Genomic DNA, 10,135 nt, shown 5'->3' with positions numbered 1-10,135 from the left:
GATCATTATACTAACAGTTGGTAGGAGCATTTAAAATTTTTTTTTTGTAAGTCTAAAAGTATTAATGACTTTTGAAAGTTTGATGTTATTTTTCAAGCGAGTATGAACAAGTTTTGTTTAAATAATAACAATAAAGCTATTCCTAAAGTTTTTTTATTAAAAAAAATTCTAGGTACTTTTGAAACTTTTTACAGTCTCATGAATATTTAAAAAAAAAACACACACTAACAGTTTCCATCCAAAACTAACGACAAGGGTATTTTTCAAACTCTTTTTTTAAGTTTAAGAGTATTTTTTTAAACTTTTGAAAGTTCTTTTAGGATATTCTTTTATATAAATTACAAACTTTGGAGGTGTTTTTTAAAAGTTATGTTGGATAATAATGTCTTGTGTAGGCCCAATTAATCAAGATCAATCATGAGTTGATGAAGAAATGGCTGAGGAAAACACTGTTTCTTCAAGTAAAGCTCTCTCTATTTTTCTCTCTTATTCGATAAGCACTGCTAAATCCTCGATGTGTATATACTCGTTACTTGATGGATTTTTCTTCTTTCCCCGATGAGTTTCTGTTCTTTCCTTAATGGAACTTGATGAGTATTAATCTTTACTCGATGCAACTCGATGAGAGAACTTCTTGACTCTATGCTACTTGATGAGATAAATTAGTGACTTGATGCAACTCGATACTCTGAAAACGTTGTGATTTGATTACAGTATCGTGTTTTTGTTGATTTGCAGAGAAACAAACGAAGATTGAAGAAGATAAAGAGAAGATGAAGAAGAGCTTTCTTGCTAATTTTCATTATTCATACCATTTCTATTATCATAGTTTCTTCCACCTCCTTGTCTGGCACGACCACCATGTCTTCCACAAGAAACGCCTCCGAATGAAATTTACATCTGGAATGCTTCCTCGAGATTAATATCAAATTGGTTCAATCTAAGCTCATGGGATTGAAGAGAACCCATCAAACTATTTACTGAATAGTGTAGATAAATCTTTTGATTCTTCAATTGCAATAACAGTATACTCAAACTTTCTTGGCTTACTTCTAAGAATCTTTTCAACAACTTTTTGATCACCCAATTATTCTCTATTTGTTCTCAAACTGTTGACAATTGCAAGAGGATTGAAAAACTCTTCAACAATTTCGATCTCTTGCATGTTAATGCAATCAAATTCAGATATAAGAGCTTGTAGTGTGAAGAATATAAGTTCATACATCAACATCAAGAAGCTGTTTCACATTTCTTTAATCTTTACAGTTAGTTATTGTAACTACTTGTATCAAAAATTAGTATATAAACTCACCATTTACAAATTTTAGATACAACAACATATACATAGCTTCAAGAAAATCTTGAACAATCTGTAAAGAAAAGGATCTGTGACTTAGCTTCTTAATAAAACTCTCTCCTTCCCGTAGACGTAGACTTTCATAGTCGAACCATGTACATCGTAGTGTAAATTTATTCTTCTCATCTCATCGTCTACAAGATCACTCATCGTTTACCTTTTTCCTTCATATCATCTAGAAGAACAAATGATCGTTTACCTTTCTTTTAGCAATCGTCTACACGATTGCATGATCTTCTACCTCTTTTCTTCTTCCATCATCTACCCGACTGCAAGCATCCTCATCGTATACTCATAAACAATCACACAAATTAAACAAAAAGGCATTAGGGTTAGAAGAAAGAAAAGAATATAGAACGACAGAAATCGAGAGAATCTGAAAACTAGAGAGAGAGAAATTTTGTTTTGCATTAATCACCCATCAGAAATCAAAAGTCTTTTCTATTTTTCATCAGACAAAAATCAGTGGGTTCAACCACGTGTAAGCCATGAGCTGGAAAATCATGGGCACTTCTCAACCAAATTCTCTACCAACCAAAGAAATTTGGGGCAAAGATCAGGACCTCTCGAATTGGATCAAGGTAAAAGGCCTCATTTTGTTTTTCATCATTTGGGCTAATTAGCTTTTCTTTTGCAGAAGTAGGTCTAACGAAGTGGTAGCAGGCCTAACATAGTATTACCATCTTTTCCTTATCTTCTCCTTGATAGGTGGTTTGAAAAATATCCCAAACTGCCTTTGCAGAAGTAATTGATGAAATTCTTTCGAAGTCATGTTCATCAACAGCTTGATAAATGAAGAACAAAGCCTGTCTTTCTTACGATTTTCTCTTAATTCAGCAATTGTTGACTAGTGAGTTCGTTTTGATTCTCAACTTCAATGTATCCTCTTTCAACAATATCCCACGATTCTTGTGAGCCATATAGCACTTTCATTTGAATACTCTACTGATTAAAATTCTTCCCACTGAATCTTGGAAGTTGAGGTTGCAGCATGTTACCACTTGAAGTCATCTTTGATCTTATCTCTGATACCACTTGTTGGGAACGAAGTAGGCCCTCACAATACAACTCAATAGATAAGAGAAGAAGATTGTTCTATTACTCACACAAGATCGAAAAAACTAGAACTTAAATATTACTTTATTTTCTTGGCTTGCTTACAAATGACAAATCCTACACATATTTATACTAGTAGTAAAATACATCAAAAGACATCAATGATAAATGGAAATACATGTGACTTTTCATCAATACATGAACATTCATCAATGTATCTTGTAATTCACGTATTCAACTATTCCTTGAATCTCAACTATTCATGTATCTAACTAAATGTAATTCATGCACCTTGAATATAAGTCTAGATTAATTCTATCAGTAATACTATTTAATTTTGGGTTGTTTATTGAGCTTTACAATTAAATTTCCATGATTAGTGATGCATTTTGAGACACAAAAAAATCCTAGTACAAATATACGTTGCCAACAAGTAATATAAATTTGACAAAGTTCAAGTCTCGAATCCCATAGAGATCGAGAGTGCAAGTTTTCAATTTACATAAATAAAGACCTCCTAAAAATTTGTGACCAAAAGCCACTTAACATCAAACTCGTAAAACTTTTATGAAAACCTTTTATTACCAAACTAATTTAATTTTGGATTCAACATGATATTATTTGACTTTTGATAATTTTTATCTTCATAATATGAATCCCATGAAGAAGCTAAGTTTAGCTGATATACTAAAAGGAAAGAAAACACAGAATAAATAAATAAAGACATTAATGTTGAAAGATAAATAAAAAAGAGTATAAGTAATACTTCAACAAATTATGTAAAGAACTAAAACTACAAATGATAGAGAAGAGGGCATAAGTGAGAGAAAGCTCAATTAAGAGATGTAGAGACAGTTTAATAAACTCAAAATTATATAACAATACATCATTTAATGAACTAATTAATAACATATGGAAAGAAAAGTTAAAATATAGACAAATTATTTACACATTGTGAGGTATAGTGACAGTTTGACTCTCAGAATCAAAAGCACGATTTCGATAGATTCTATCAATGTAATCTTTGGCCTTTCGATCAATACCGGATTCAGCAACCCAATGATGAGCTTTGTCCTCATCACTCGGCCACACCTTGCTCGATCTTGACATCTCGTTTGACCGAGAGCCACCTTGGTCGTAGTGGTCTCCTTTTCCACCCCTTCTTGATTTGAAAAAACTAAAGATTGAAAAAGATGAATGAGCTTTCTTTTGCCTGTTTTTGCCTCCCATGGCCTATAGGAAGTAATTAGATGGAAAAATGAATAATTTAGAAGTGGGAGTGTTGGGTGGTTTAGTTTAAAGAGGGAGGGATGAGGATTTGATCTTTTTATAGTGAAATAAAAAGGGCATCATTGGTGAAGGGACAAGTCTTGGGAGTGCAAAGGAATATTGGGATTCAAGCTATAATGAAATAACTATGCAAGAAACATGAATGTTAATATGTAGGGTAATTATTGAAACACTTTTTATTTCCTCCATTCCTTTAATATAGATGTTGACTAAAAGAATCATTTGGTAACACACTTTGAATAATTCCAATTCCACCCACAATGTTTTCCTCCCTTCTACACATATGTTGTGTGGTAATTAATTTAAACCATCCTCGTGGACACTACATTTATTATCAAACTAATGTATAGCATTATAGTGATGAAGTTTTTAATCTAATAGTATGTTTAAAATTTTAAACATACATTAGGATCAACAGAATAAATGACTATATCTATGGAGAAGGACATGAATAAACTGAGAGCACATTTGAGTAAGAGGGATCATGAGGATATGAAAGTATGGTTAAGAAAGACTTAAAAAAATTGAAAGTTACTATTTATACCAATAAGATGTACCTTCCTTTTCTGTGGTTCAAATAAAGGAACTCAAAAGTTAATCGTGCTTAGCTTGAAGCAATTCTATATTTGGTGACCTCTTGGAACTTTTCCATGTGAGTGAGGACAATGTATGTTGAAAGGACCCGTGTTGGTTTGTGGAGATAGTTTTCACTCTTAGATGCAGTTCAAGACAAAAACGGAAGACGTTGTCAGGTTGCAGGAGATGTAGGAAAATGTCGGGCCATCAAGTACTAAATCTTAGTTTTTCAATAAAATATCGGATCAAACTAACAATTTTTTATTTTCTTCAAATTCGAACCAATATATCCAATTTTATATGTTGGATCGATTCGATTTGTCGACTTTTTTAATCTTTTGTTGCACTCCTGGTAACAATCCACAACCTAGAAGTGGTTTGTGTTATAATGACTTTCATATTACTAAAGGTATCATATTGACAAGGGGAACTAATTGTACAATTTCCTTTAAGTCAGATGAGTAATTTATTAGATTGTTTTCTAGAGATATTCAATTGTAATAACGAATAAGGGAGGCTGAATAAGGGACGTCATAGCCTAAGATAAAAATAAAAAAAACAATATGAAGAATAAAATAAGACACAAAGACAAAGAAAACAATAGCCAACGCACAAAAAAGTTCATGCAACAAGGAAATAAGTCCCAAGAGGAAGAACAAACATGAATTTCTGGAAAAGAAGCCCTAAGCCACTTTAATCAACAAAGGAAGACATAACACCACACAATTTGACTAACTACCTGGAGAGATCGTGAGGAAGCTCCTTGGACACAAAAATTATGCCTTCTCCAAATATGATAAATAATAGGACACCAATATAATGTCACTATCCAAACCTTACGTCCCAGCCAATTGCCCATTTTAAAATGACAAATCTAGTCAAGCTCTGTCTTCCAATGAGCTATATTATGAGAATGCCTACCCAACAAGAGTACATCCTCCCCACAAATAGTCGGGATAAAAGGACAATCAAATAATAAATGGTTTCGAAACTCAATTCCACAAGTATAAAGAACACTAACACTAAGAATATAATGATATAATTTGCTAATACGATCTCAAGTTTGTAGCCGATTTCAAACAACATAGCAAGCAATGAAAGCGTGTATGAAAACATTACTTCCAAACGAAAAGAAGGCTAGATCAGGACACCATATAATGCATAGGACGTAAAGACTCCCAACACTAAAGACTAGCCACAAAAAACACTATAGAACAACAAAGGAGCATGAGTGATTGATTAGAGAGAAAATTTGTAAGCATGTCATTATCTACCCTTATAATAAATAGGTGGTTTATACAACTTTTCCAAATAAATACATTTTGGTGGGCAAACTAATTTCAAATATAACAAAATTTATCTTCAACCTATAGATCATGTTCAAAAAAGCCATTGAAGGTACCAAAAAAAAACAAATTGAAGACTCAAATTTTTTTATTTTAATGATAGACAATGATAGACTTCTATCACTATCTGTTAACTATTTATTATATCAATGATAGATAGTGATAGATGTTTATCATTGATTTAATAGACAATGGTAGAAGTATGTTACTGACATACATATTCGATACTTTATTTGTTTGAGATTTGTGTTTAGTGATAAGTTTATTGTTTGTCTACATGTAGCCACCTTGATATTGCATATTAAAAAAAAAAAGAAGTTTCATCTTGGTTAAGTAATTTGGATTAAATTGGATTACACCATGATAGAAGTATTTTAGGGATAGAATTATAAGTATAGACTCTTTTATTGATAAATTCAGATAGACTCAGATATACCATATCACTATTTATGTCTGATAACTCTAATAGATGTATATATAAATCAATTACTCTTTTTGTTATTTCAATTCTGTTGACTACTATCACTAATACACTTTAAGCAAATAAAAGTCTATTAACAATATAAGTGATAAAATAAAGAAGTATATTATTGATATACTTCTATCAGTTTATATCTCTCATAACATTAGTGATAGACTTCTATCATTGATTATATTTCTACTACTTATAGATAGTGATAGATCGAACTCTTAGAACACTATAACTAACACCTTTCTAATTGAGACCAAAGTGACAACCAAAACCTGCATCATAGTATATAGAAATATCAATGATAGAATTTTAAGTATATAACTATTTTTGTACAGAAGTATGTCACTAGTAGACTTTGATAGAATTAAATGTGTACTTTGATAACCCAATGATATCAATCTAAGAAGGTCTATCAGGATTTTTTTTTTTATTTTTTTTATTTTTTTAATTTTTTTTTTTATGTAGATCATATAAAGTTTGGTTTGTGATTCAATGAACTTTGATTTATATCTTCGTATAGCATGTTTGCAGTTTGATCTGATCTTGTCATATCATTGCTTGACAATGATAGAATAAGCCTATCACTGATTGTATTTCTATCACTGATTTTCTTTTTATCATTGATAGACAATAGTAAAAATCTACTATTGATATACTAAGCTAATTAATGATAGACTCTGATAGAAGTATATATTAGTCTATCAATTTACTAATAGACACTGATAGATAAATAGAAGTATCACCGATAGAATTTAAGTATAAGATTTTGTCTCTCTTTGATTTTTTTTCAATTATATTAGCTAATATTACTAATAGATTTCAAGTAATAAATAAAATTCAATAAACAATAGAGATAACGGAGTAAAGAAGTGAAGGGAGTTGAATCCCGGTGGAAGCGTGTGATCAAGTTCTTTGATTCTTTGAACGAATTAAAAACACAACCAATTAAAAAAAAAGGTTAAACGACGTACCTTTACGGATCCATAATTGCAATAAAAACTACACTTGAAACTAGTTTTCTCCTTCTTGAATTCTTTTAATTCTATTAGATCTTCCTTGACTCTGGCAAGGATCCGGTTTGTAGGGAATTGGTAGAAAAATTTTCTGGGGAGAATTTCTAAAACAAGAATTTTAGAGTATAGAGATTCTTTTGGTAGAGAGTGTGCCCTATAAGGGCTTCCAATGATCCTATTTATAGAACTCTATAGGTTACTCCTAATCTTATTGGAATAACGTAGAGATTTTAAATTAAATATTTAATAATATCCAATATTAATAAATATCTACCAAATAATATTTCATATTAAATGGTTTAAAATACTTGAGTCATAGTTAAATATTTATCTTGTAGAATCTTTAATTAATCTCATTCAAATTAAATAATTAATTATTTGAACCCAATTCAAATTAAATTATTAATTCTTCCTAATTATTCATTTTAAAATTTGTTTAAATTAAATAACTTAATTATATGGATCCTATCCAAATGATTAATTAGTTGAATCATATTTAAATAAATCAATTCTCCCATTATCTATTTAATTCGAACTTTTTATTTAAATTAAATAATTTATTTATTTATATAGATCTCATCCAAATAAATAATTAATTATTTGACTCATATTCAAATAAATTAATTCTCCATATTATAAAGTTATAATTTGAATCTCATTAAAAAACATTATAATAAATCATGTAATTAATTATATCCAATACTATTAATATTTTCCCTCATAAAATTTAAACATTTCAAATTGTCTTTTAACATATTTGATTCGTGTTGGTCTGTGGTGAGCTAGCAAGGGGACCTTGTGAACTTACAAAATATAAGCTCCAATAAACCAAGATTAATTAATTAAACTCTTTAATTAAATTAACCTTCATTCATTAACTGTAGGGCAAACCACCATAGACCCATAGTTGAACTCTTTTGCACTGTAGGACAAATTGTATCCATGGATTTAATTAATATAAACAAGTTTACCTTTCCCGATCTTAAATGTTTGTTTTACCCTTATAATTACCTCTTTACCTTAAGTACCACTAATTCATCTAATGAACAATTTGTTTATGTTCCAACCATAAACTAAGTGTGTCTCAGGCTAGTGAGAGGTTGGGGCCCTTGTTCAAAGACTCGAAATCAGCACTTAAGAGAACTATTCATCTACTTACCCTATGCGGGAAGAAGTGAATTTCATCTTGTTATGTTCCCAGCTCCCAATTTAGTCAAGTCTCCAAAATGGTAGACTTATTGAGTTGTCAACTTTGATCACTCTCGCTCATGCAAATCAAAAGATTGATCTCACAAAAAAATAGTTCATAAATCACTCAGGATTAAGATCGAGTCGCACATGATCATCCTATGAAATATAAATCTCATCAATTAATGGATTTACAAAGAGAGATTAAATATTTTGCAGTCATATCTTATACAAACTTGGATACTCTCACTCACATATCTTCACATGAACGATTTGAATAAAACTATTTGTAACTATTAGCAAAATGGGTCGTATCCATAGTCTCATTAAGATAAAACACCCAACCTTATCTATATACTTTAAACCTTTTAGATTATCTCTCGAATATAATCCATCCTATATGTCAACTACATACTGTTCAATACTACATATGATAACCTTAGGTTTTACTGATTAATGGATAAATTAATATGGGGGATTTTCAAAAATAAGAAAATAAGGAAAACTATTTACACAAAATAACAAAAGTTTAATCTTCTTTGATAGAGGCTAATAGAGGCTGATAGAAGTCTATTATTGATACTATGCAATAGACGCTGATAGAAGTCTATCAGTGTCTAACAGTATTTTCTTCTGCTACTTCCATAAATAGTTTGAAATTTTTTCTATATGTGAAAATTTTCCGATTAATATTGCATAATTAATAATCAAATTAATAGACTAAGTAATTGCGAGGCTTTAAGGCACAAATCCCAATAAGAAGTATATTAATGATATGCTTCAACTAGCATATATCAGCGACATACTTTTGTTTCTCTATATAATTGATAATATCGGAGATAGACTTCTATCGCTTTGTATCAGTGATAAACCTATAACTGATAAAAAAAAAATGCTTTCTCTAAATATGATAAATAAACAAACATCATGCTACTCTCCAAATCTTATGTTATAGTTGTCAGTTCTAAAATGACAAATCCAAACAAACTCTATATTCTAATGAGCTATCCTATGGGAACACCATCCCAACATTAGCAAACCCCCCAAATAGTTTGGCTAAAAGAACTATGAAAAAATAAATGGTCTCGATTCAACTCATCCGGTGAAAATAACACCAACACTATGAATGTTAGAATATGATCTACTAATACAATCACACGTCTATAACTAATTTCGAACAACATAGCCATTCAACGAAAGTGTGACTGAAAATATTACTTCTAAACCAAAAGTAGACTAGACTGCGAAGATACCACAGGATGCCTAAGCCATAAAGACTTTAGCCTCGGTCATAAGCAACATAAAATACTCTAGAACACCAAAGGAGCTAGGTAACACGAGTAATCGACTAGATTTGTACGCATATCATTCGCTATCTTACAATCAACAGGTGGTTTATGCAAATTTTTTTCCGAATAAAGACATTTTGGTATGCTATTACTCATGTCAAAGTTAATAAGTTTTAAACAATGTTTTGTTTCCTTTGATAGAAAATAATATTAGTTATTGATAAATATTTTAGATGTTTAGGTTATGCAATTATTTATTTATTTACTTATTTTTTTTGTTATATTATAAACCTTATTTAACTAATTTCTTTTATGCAATCCCAAATACCAAATCTTAGACATGTTGTATGATTGGATTTTTAAATTATAATGTTTTCAAGGAAAATTATATTAAATACAAAAACTGTTGAAAATATTTACAAATAATAGCAAAATATCACAGTTTATCTATGATAGACCGTCATAGATTATTATCTGTGTCATGATCTATCTATATCTATCGTGGATAGATAGTAAAATTTTGCTATATTTATAAATATTTTTGTTCA

General features: G+C 30.2%; 1 pseudogene; it reads right to left on the bottom strand.

Moving 5' to 3' along the window:
• Window positions 1–708: 708 nt before the first annotated feature.
• LOC150036856 (uncharacterized) lies at window positions 709–2,490 on the bottom strand (annotated as a pseudogene).
• Window positions 2,491–10,135: the final 7,645 nt, after the last annotated feature.

This window comes from Benincasa hispida, chromosome 4, assembly GCF_027475165.1.
Source record: "Benincasa hispida cultivar pf3 chromosome 4, pf3_genome.v1.1, whole genome shotgun sequence".
NCBI classification, from domain to species: domain Eukaryota; kingdom Viridiplantae; phylum Streptophyta; class Magnoliopsida; order Cucurbitales; family Cucurbitaceae; genus Benincasa; species Benincasa hispida.
Note: the sequence above shows the minus strand (reverse complement) of the source record. Positions and strands in the feature narration are given on the sequence as shown.